Consider the following 9,801-nt stretch of genomic DNA (forward strand, 5'->3'; position numbering starts at 1 on the left):
GTCTCCTGAGCTCAAACATAATCTCTGCGGCCCTTCGGCGCCGGCGGTATAAATCCTCCTCAGCAGGTACGAGTGCAAGATGATCCTTGCGGAGCCATCTCATCTCGCTGTATCCGCTTTTGGGTACCTAGGGTTTCAAAAGATAACTATGATGGTGAATGTCTCCAGCAACACTCCTATTGAGTTTTTTATTCACTCTTTCCCACCTCATTCATCGTCAGGGTTGTTGTTTATCCTGATTGCAAGATAGCTGAATGACTTGCACCTTTCTTTTGTTATGACATTGCGTGGTTTGCAGATAGCCGTGGAGAGTTGCTTGCATGGAGATCTTGACAAGGTTTATGCTACGCTTAAGCGTTTGGAGGAAGCAGAGAATGCAAAGATAGACATACCCTTATGCTGCGGGGACTTTCAGGTATCTCTTTAAGGAATCCATGGCCAATTTTAGCACCTTGGTCGACCATCAATTAGTCAATATGAACTGTTCTAGATCAGAGTTGGATCTAATTGGTTTGGTTGAACTGGTATCCTAATAGGCCGAACCGGCTACATTGGTCTAGAACAGTTCATATTGACTAATTGATGGCTATACAGACTTGAATTGTTCCAACTAGGGCTCGCTCATGCTTTAACAGTCAAGCCGATTCTAAAATTTATTGAATTTGTCCCTTGGAGATGACCAATCCATGTAGGTGCTTGAGCTTGACGGACCCACAGGGGCATGCCTCTTTTGTGAACAATTGTGTGCAATGCGAGCGTGACATGCACGATCATTTCATATTGCTAGACCATTTTGTTGAACACTTGAAGCTGTTGGAGGAAGCAGCTGATTAACTAACATAGAGGAAACACAAGAAATGATGTCATTAAAAGCTATGTGCACTTGGATAAAGGAGCCACATTGAAAGTGTCACGACCCGGGCCTAGAGACTCAAATTAATGAGGCGGGAACGGACGATCGGATGATTAATATGTTTCTTCAATTGCACATAAATAATAAAATCTAACATCCCTCAAAACTGAAGAGCCACTGAAGCAATTTTATATTAAGCATAAATCTAAATCATACAATCAAATATTTACTTGTTTTCATTCGATTAACTTCTTTTGTAGACATATTCCTTTCTTTCAATCATTTATATTTATCATAATATTTACCTAAAAATTAAATTTTACAGTATGAGTTTACATAGTAAACTTAGTGGATATTGGATAATCACAAACTTATAATATAGTTGTTAACCATATAAAATAAAACATGCATGCTCCTTTTCATACAACTTATCCTCCTTAAGTGTTTGCAACACTGCATGCTAATGATTTGAATGACTTTCTTCATCTCTTGAGTAAATCAAATTGTCATCTATAAACACAATAAAGTGTTGATAAGCATGATTTGAATGCAGATGATTTGCAGCATTGCAAGCAGTAACTCGTTTGCTAATAAGTGTAGGTTTTGAAGGTGGAACTGAAGTTTCAAGGAAAATCTTCTCTGTTTTTTTAGTAGCCATATCAGTAAATTAGGGCGCAACTTAAAGCTTCTAACTGATAGCTAAAAAAAGCAAGTTTCATCAATAGAACTTCTCAAAATGTTTCTTCAAATCTCAGGTCATGGGTGAGTTACTTGAACTAAAAATTCATTAGTTTTGTCCCTGAGAATTTTTATTTTGAATTGTTTATTTGTTGAAAATTGGATTTGAAGAGAATGTCAACACTTTGCATGCATTTAAACCAGCATTTTGTACCTTGTCATTTCATGTGAATTACCTTGGGCTTTTATTTATGTGACATATGTATACATAGTTTGCTAGTTTCTTTGGTATGCAACTGATTTGATTCCTTGATTCCATAACCCTTTCCTCCCACCTACAATAAAAAGAAAAAAGAAAAAAGAAAAAAAAAAAGTTTTATTGCTAACCAATATGCTTAAAAGCTAATGCTAATATTTAGTTTCCACAAGCAAAATATTTTTCAAATATAAGTGTTGAATCCCGATTTGTCCGATGGATGATGAGAGACTGTACTTTATTGATCTACCCATAAGCTAAAGACTTGTAAGTGTGGATGATCAGGGACTCAGGGTAGACAGAAAGAGAATAGAAAGTGGATCTAGACAAAACCTTTATTATCCCGACCAGAAGTACAAGAGGAAGAGGGTGAGAGCTCTATTCAGTAGAGCTTAAACTAGAAAGAGGAGAAAAGCTGGCACAATCCCTCTTAAACTTTATAGGATTTGAAGGGTTACGGTAGATGTACGAAGTACAGGAGTTGTACTATCAGTTCTTGATAGAGCTTGGCCGACTGTGCCGAGTGGCATGGCGATCTTGTGAGAGAGGATGAGGTGATCCCTTGAGAATCTAGAGATCGAGTCGGTGTTGGGTAGGGTCTCGTTGAGCTTGATGGTGATTCGTTCTTTTAGGATATTGTTAGACCGGTCCTCCCTGGACCGGTCCAGCCGGCCCAATCCAGCGGGCCGGTTCGCGTCTACCGAAGGAGGCGGGCGGAGAAAGAAGCGGACGGCGCAGGGAGGCTAGAGGTGGGGCCCATGTGAATTTCAAATGGTTTCTTGGAGCCAAAACGAAGGGAAGTGAGGGCAATTAGGTCCTTTTGTGTCTATTTTGAATTGTATGCATTAAGTAGGGAGTAATGGGGTGGTTTAGGGTTAGGTGATTGTTTTGAAGTTTTCTCTTGTTCTTCTTGTTGATTTGGGCTCTAGATCGTATTCTAGAGACTTGGGAGAGTGCGATCCTCCTCTCGAATAGAGGATCCTTGTATCTTTGCTATTTTTCCTTTCATCTTCTAGTAAAATACAAGTTCGTACTTCGTGTTTCTATCATTTTTCTCGTGTTTTTCCCACTGTTTGGCTGATTTCCTGCTGTGGACAGCAGTTTTGCTGTGAGATCTTTGGCTAAAGTGATTAGGAAATACTTGGAATCAAGTATTTCCTATCAGATATCTTGAGGATGAGATGTGTGGCTTTAGCTTAACTTTTGATAGGCCTGGCATAGGAAGCTTGACTTTGGCTGAGGTGAATAAAGACTTATCTGATTAAGAGAGGAACCTTTGTGGTCGCCTTTGCCGGGGAGGGCGGCTGCCTAGAGATTGTGGCCGAAGATGATTCGTCGTGCTCCAGTGATTAAGCTCTTTCCCAGCTCCTCAACAAGCCTCTTGAATGGACTGTCCTGTAGGAAGGTTGAATATACTTCCGCTCAACCCTAACTTGGCTGTAAGTACCAGCACAAACAGTCATGGGTTTACAATTAGATTGAATTGTGTAAAGTTTTGACTGCTTAAACATGCAAAAAATGACTGTCTTGCTTTCTGCATCCATTTGTTTAGTCTTTGTTAGTTCAGGATCAAGATTATACTGTGCTATTGTTTAATCTTGCTTCACACAAAGAGACTTGCATATACTGCAGGCCTTCCTTCATAGTGGACATGCATATTCAATAGACTTCTATCTGAGACTTTTTTTGCACTGAAATAGTTGTGAAGGGAGATATTGTAGACGCTTTCTTTGAGGTATTTGTTAGAAATCTCATTTTCTTTTTTAGTTGAAAAAAAAAAAAAACTAGAAATCAAACAAACAGAGAATTTGCCAAATGTCCAGGTCACTTCTGTGATACTTGTGTTGATGATTCTGAACAATGATTCAATCTCTATCCAGCCAAGCCTTAATAGCATGATTTGTATTGTTTTTTATTCTGGGTTAACTTCAAGGGGTTTATTAGATGAAGTGATGCAAACATTATATCCTCTATTTTTCTTGTTTTTCCAATGCATTCATCTTGAACTTAGCTGTAAATTCGAGACCTTAGAAACTTCCCTAGCTTTCTAGGTTAGTTTCCAGTCTACATATGGAATGACTTTACCATTCTCTGCTCATGCTTTGAACCTATGTGGAGATTCCTAATTGCTTGTTATTCTCACTGGTTTATTTCATATCGCAGTTAGCCTAAGTTGTCACAATTTCATTACATGAAGCTAATATAATTAACATGTTGATTGACTAAGGCATTCTCTTCTTTCCCTCCACAGAAATCTTGGTGCCTTGACAGAAATTACTAAGAAATAAGAATGGTAACAAGGCCGGCTTTACTTAACAGACACAGCTAACTGTTCGACAACTCTAAACACCTCAACAAAATTCTCTCCTACAAGCTCAACAAGCAAGTATTTTCACTTGAATGTTTTTAACTTTTGTATGATGTTTGCTTGCTGGTTTTTGAAATTTAGTTGGCATTTGTTCCATTTAGCTAACAATTTGCATGTTTTCCTGTAATGCAATATGTCAAATACTTGATCTTTAAGAACTTCATTTAACTAAGGGTGTCCTTTAATAGAATTTAAGTTTGCTTTACTCCAATATTGGTAGTGATGATTGATAGATAACTTCTTGAGAGACTGTGGTGCTTATATTGCTTGAAATGTGAATAGAAAAAAGAACTCTCCAAATGGATGTAGATGAATAGCGATTAAGAAAGAGTTAGAAAAGATTAATAGATTGTGGTTTTCTAAGGAAAAATGCACTTGCAACTGCATCATGTTGTATCTTTTTGAAGGCAAAACTTGGGTAGTGTAACACCTAATTTTCCTCACCTCACCAAGAGAATATACATTATAACAGTCAATAGCCAAACTCAGAATAAGTTTCTGACTGACCCATGAATCCAATTTCCATCAGTTAAGTTAACATGGGCCATCCATATTCTCCAGCTCTGATAGGAATGCTCACTAGCATTCAGGCAATAAACAACTACCCACACTGTGAACTTTCAATTGTATCATCACATTACCAAGGCTATCTAACTTGCATTGCCCTTGAAATCCATATGTTGCTTGGCTACCATGATAAGATTTAGATGATCTACGTTAACTTAAGTCGCTCTCATCACGATGTTGTTAGTGTATCATCACTTGACATGTGGCCACTCATACAGAGGCAACTATGTGCCCAAAGCTTATGATTGTATCATATCGTAACATCTTTGTTTCACGATATTGGTAGGTCAGGCCATTCAGAGTTAGTTCGTAGCCTCCACGTGGGCCACTCCTTTTGGTGCTAGTAGAGATTGTTTTGTAACCGTCGGCTTGCTTGTCCACGGCATTGTCCAAGTGGCTAATTGAAGTAACTATTGTTACCTAGACGTTGCTAGCGAAAGAGACTTTTATGACTTGAGCTTTTGAACATTTATAAAGCCTTTGAGAGTCTGAACTTAGTGAAAAGGAGAGGAAGAGGAGGAGATTAAGTGCTTGTCATTTCTTCTTCTTCCTCTATAGTGATACATTTTCACTTCCCTATAGTGGAAGCAAGCTATCACGGTTGAACTACTGAAATATAATCTCCCTTTGCTATAGTTGTTTTTATATTTGTTCTCTTTTAGTAATTTTATTTAATTGTAGTAAACTCTCCTCAGTAAATTAAACTAACTTAAAATGATTCTGTATGGAATTCCATTGAAGCGATAAGAATCTCTGTGTCGATTTCAACTCTTTCATAGGTAGTACGTAATTTCTCACGGCCTCCTTGTGTGTATGAGAGAAGTTTGAGGTAGTTTTTTTGAAATAGATCGTTTTGCTTAATCAAATTCCTTATAATATTTGATATGAGTTTATTTAGATTTTGGGTCGAGACTTCTCGTGAGTACAAGCCCGTATAACTAATTACCTCTCTTGATTGTGGGTTTTCACTCTTGATTAAGGAGATTTCTTAGGCTTAAGTATTTGCTCATATTTGATTGCTTTGGAAATGATTAGGTGGATGGAGGGATGCTCATTCAAGCTCTTATGGTTCAACCATCTTCGATCTACTAGCGATCCTAGTCAGCCAACAACCGTGTACTATAAGCTGTAATATTCAAGGAGCCTGATTAACAACATGGGCTTTCTTTTCTCACATTACCAAGCTAATTTTGGTGATGTTTGTCGAAGTCATGCTTTTGAGATCGACTCATTGTCATAAACTTGCTTACGTGCAAAGGGTTTGTTGTACCATGTTCATTAAATGATTCAACGGCGTGTGACATTGCCACTTGTGGTTTAAAGGTGCTAGACATGGTTAATAAGGATCCACAAGCATGGCATGACTATCAATCATTCAAAAATTTTTGTATGAGCTGGAGAAGTATGTCGAAGATGCATGGGGTGTGGGCTTGGTAGCATGGGTTGTAGCCATAAAATCCATGACACTTGGCGCTAGTTGGTGGGTTTGCTAGCATGTATGTTACCCCTTAATCAATATTTGGCTGATGAGCGTATTAGCATGGGAGCTAGCCCAAGTTACTATTTAGTGGCCTATTGTTGTTGTAGTTATGAAGTTGGCTAAGGTTTAGGTATTACATACCAAGGAAAGCCCACAAATTTCAGCAAATGAAGATTTGATTAAATGGGGTTGTTGTTTTGTGCTGGCTTGAGTTACTTGCATTGAGGCTTACATTCAAAGAAAGGCCCAAAAGTGGAACTTACCTTTTGAGTACTATGAAGGCCTAAGAGTGATGCTTTGATTTAATGGTCTTGTTGGTATGCACAGGGTGATGAAACCATAGACTCTTGATCGTGTCTATCTTAATCTCCTAGCCATCCACGGAATACAGATAGATTAAATCTAATTTACCTCATGGAAAATGAACTCCTGAGTGCAAAGTAGTGTTAGTGTTTTTCCTAGCAATCAAACTAATGCATTTGCATGATAAACATATCTATAATGACTTCTAGCAAAATTTGTAAGAAACACAAATTTTATGCTTTGAATGGATTTAAGTAACAAATACTAAATTTGTAGCCTTACAAATATAATAGTGATTTACATTTTACACTCAAAAGTAACATCAATAAAAAAAATTAATTTGAGCCATTTTTTATTGGACTTACTTTATTTTATAAATTTTAATTAATTTTGGGTAGTTTGGATGTGCTTATGATGTACACCTAGTTGAACTTCTTGTGTTCTCATACTCTAGTACTTGTTTGTTGCAAATCACCCTATACAATCTGGACAGCATTTCAAACAACTGCAGTTCATTCAGATTCCTCAACTTCAAGCACAGTTGGCTCAGTAAGTCTTATCATGGTTCAAACAGAGGACTAAACACTAAGGGCCTTTTTGAATTAAAAAAGAGAGGAAATGAAAAAAATAAAATAGATATAGAAATGAAATTGAATTGAAATTAGATGGTCAATTGATTTTTATTTTGACCTTGTTTAGTTGATGAAAAATTGAGCTTTGGATACTCGCTAGGACCGAATATGTTAGACATAGTGTTAATTCACAAAAAAAATTTCTTTCTCTTTACTTGAGTAGGATAAGGGAATTGTAGAATGAAATATACCTTTATTTATATTTCTTAGGTAAATCAAATTACATATTAATCACATTGAGAACAAACACCCATTATGAAGTAAAATGCGTTTACCCTCTCTCTTACTTCTTCAAACCAAATTTAAGGGAGTATTTTGTTTGAAGGTATTGGGAATGGAAATGAGTTTTACTTCACAATTCAATCATTAGTGGTTGGTTTTATTATAATTAATTGATGTTTAAATTTATCTGGATGAATGAAGAAATACATTTTTTTTCTTAAATTGACAGTTTTCTATCGAGTTCTGGTGAAAAATAGATGAATTTTTTATCAGTTCATTATTGTTGCTCACATATTTGTTTTTTATTAAAGTAAAAATTTAATTTCTCATCAACTTTTTTTTTTGGCTTAGATTTCTGCTCAACCAAACAAATGATTGAAGTATAGTCTCTAATAAATTCCTTTATCAGTTGCATTTAACTTTTTTTTATCATATTTTTTCTATCAATTCCTTCAAACCAAACTGAATCCAAATAATTTGCATTGTTTTTTTTTTAAATGATGTAACACTTTCAAGACCATTTCATTGATACAGGAATGTATTTACTATGTGAACGGTTCCAATTAAAGTAGAAGCTTTCCATGAACTGATGGGTGTGGATTCAACACTAAAGCATGAACCTGATCATAACTGGTTGAGGCAGGAGTTATTAGTCAGCAGAATCAATACTCCCTTTTATGTAAATTATGCATTCAGGTAAGCAATTGTATTGAATTAATTTGAATAATACAATGAAAGATAAATATCATTCGTTAAACTCTGCTTAATTCTATGCTTTTTCTCCAACTATTTTAGCTAAGCATTTGAATGATTTTTTTGAACTTTTTTTTCTGATATTTTTTCTAGTTTTATGTATGAGGACTATGCAATTCGATATTTTTATGCTGAATTCGATATTTACTAAAAAAATTACGTTTCTTACAAATTTTGCTATGATTCATTACAAATATGCTTGCACGCAAGTGCATTAGATTGATTACTAGGAGAAACACTTAACACTACTTTGCACTCAGGAGTTCAGTTTCCATCAGATAAATTAGATTTAATCCAATTGTCCCTTAGCATTTTGATCCCACTACTATGATGGAAATTCGTGGGAAGCTCACCTATTAAATCATAGCCGTCTCTAGGCATTTTGATCCCAAGGTTAAGATGGGAATCCATGGGAGGCTCATCTGGATCACTCTTATCTCCTTCCATATTTAGATGGTTGATTTAGGAAGGGATTATATTAGAGCAATTATGCATTATTTTGTAATTATTTGTTTCTTTATTAAGATAACTTGTATGTATCTATAAATATATACAAGATTGTGCAATAAAATTAAGCATTTTACCTCTCCAATTCTCTGAATTTAACATGGTATGATAGACTTCATTGTTGTTGCCAGAATTCTGAATTTTTTTACTGTCGTGCCTTCTATGTCGTCCTTCCCTTGTTGTTGGTATCATATATATAACCAATGCAGCCTTCATAGTTGCCCTTTGCCGCCACAATGACTTAAGCAAATTCCTCTCAAAGCTTCGACCAAATGAAGGACACTATGGTGCACCAAGGAAGAGATCTCCAAAATATGCAACCTTCTTATCCATAAATGGGAAGAATTATTTAAAGTGGTCTCAATTTGTGTAGACCTATTTGAAAGGAAAAGGAAAGATGAATCACCTCATTGGGGTAGGACTAAAAGAAGAAATTCCTAATTTTTTGGCGTATGATGAAGCAAACTCCATGATCATGTCATGGTTGTGGAATTCCATGACTCCAGAAATTAGCGATACTTTCACATTCCTATGTGTTACTTTAGTTGTGCTATGCTGGAAAATGGCCAAAAAATGCGCCAAATTCTAAGTATCATCTAGTGTCATAACGTTAGACTAATCAATGCCGCAATGCCATTAGGTACACCACCGGAGCGCCACAATGTTGACATAATGGCGTGGAATTCTTTGTTTGACAACGTCGCGGCGTCAAAATGGTCAGCTTGGCAACGTCATGTTCACCGTTTTCAAGTGCCATGACATCACAATCTATCACGCATCAACGCCAAAATTGACATTCTGGCGCATCAGCGTTTGAAAGTCAGCAGCGCCGCGTCATAATAGTTGTAACTTTTGAAGGACACGATCTTTCAGCGAAACAATGCGATTGTTCACTAAGTAAATAATCCACATCAGTAGGTGCCGCGACGGAGAAAAAACATCAACGCAACGACGTTAGTTCATTTTATGGGCGTTGCAATGCTAATCTTTCAAGTGCTGCAGCACCTGTTGCCTAATTTGTATTTTCCTATAAATAATTATTGAGTTATGTTTGTAGAAGAGTTCATTCACTTGTATAATTCAATACTTTTCAGAGTATTACTTTATATCTCTCTTAGAGTCCAATCTAAGAGAGACAAGGGAAGTATCATATACAATCATTAGGGTGTTAGTGTGTGTTTG

The 9,801-nt window shown here is 36.4% G+C and overlaps 1 non-coding gene across 1 annotated transcript; it reads left to right on the forward strand.

Moving 5' to 3' along the window:
* Nucleotides 1-296: 296 nt before the first annotated feature.
* On the forward strand, nt 297-8,668 carry LOC110113928. The gene is made up of 3 exons (XR_003700234.1): nt 297-415; nt 1,454-1,615; nt 7,894-8,668. It is a non-coding gene; the product is annotated as an uncharacterized LOC110113928 (transcript).
* Nucleotides 8,669-9,801: the final 1,133 nt, after the last annotated feature.

Source organism: Dendrobium catenatum, unplaced genomic scaffold (genome assembly GCF_001605985.2).
Source record: "Dendrobium catenatum unplaced genomic scaffold, ASM160598v2 fragScaff_scaffold_289, whole genome shotgun sequence".
In the NCBI taxonomy this organism is placed as follows: domain Eukaryota; kingdom Viridiplantae; phylum Streptophyta; class Magnoliopsida; order Asparagales; family Orchidaceae; genus Dendrobium; species Dendrobium catenatum.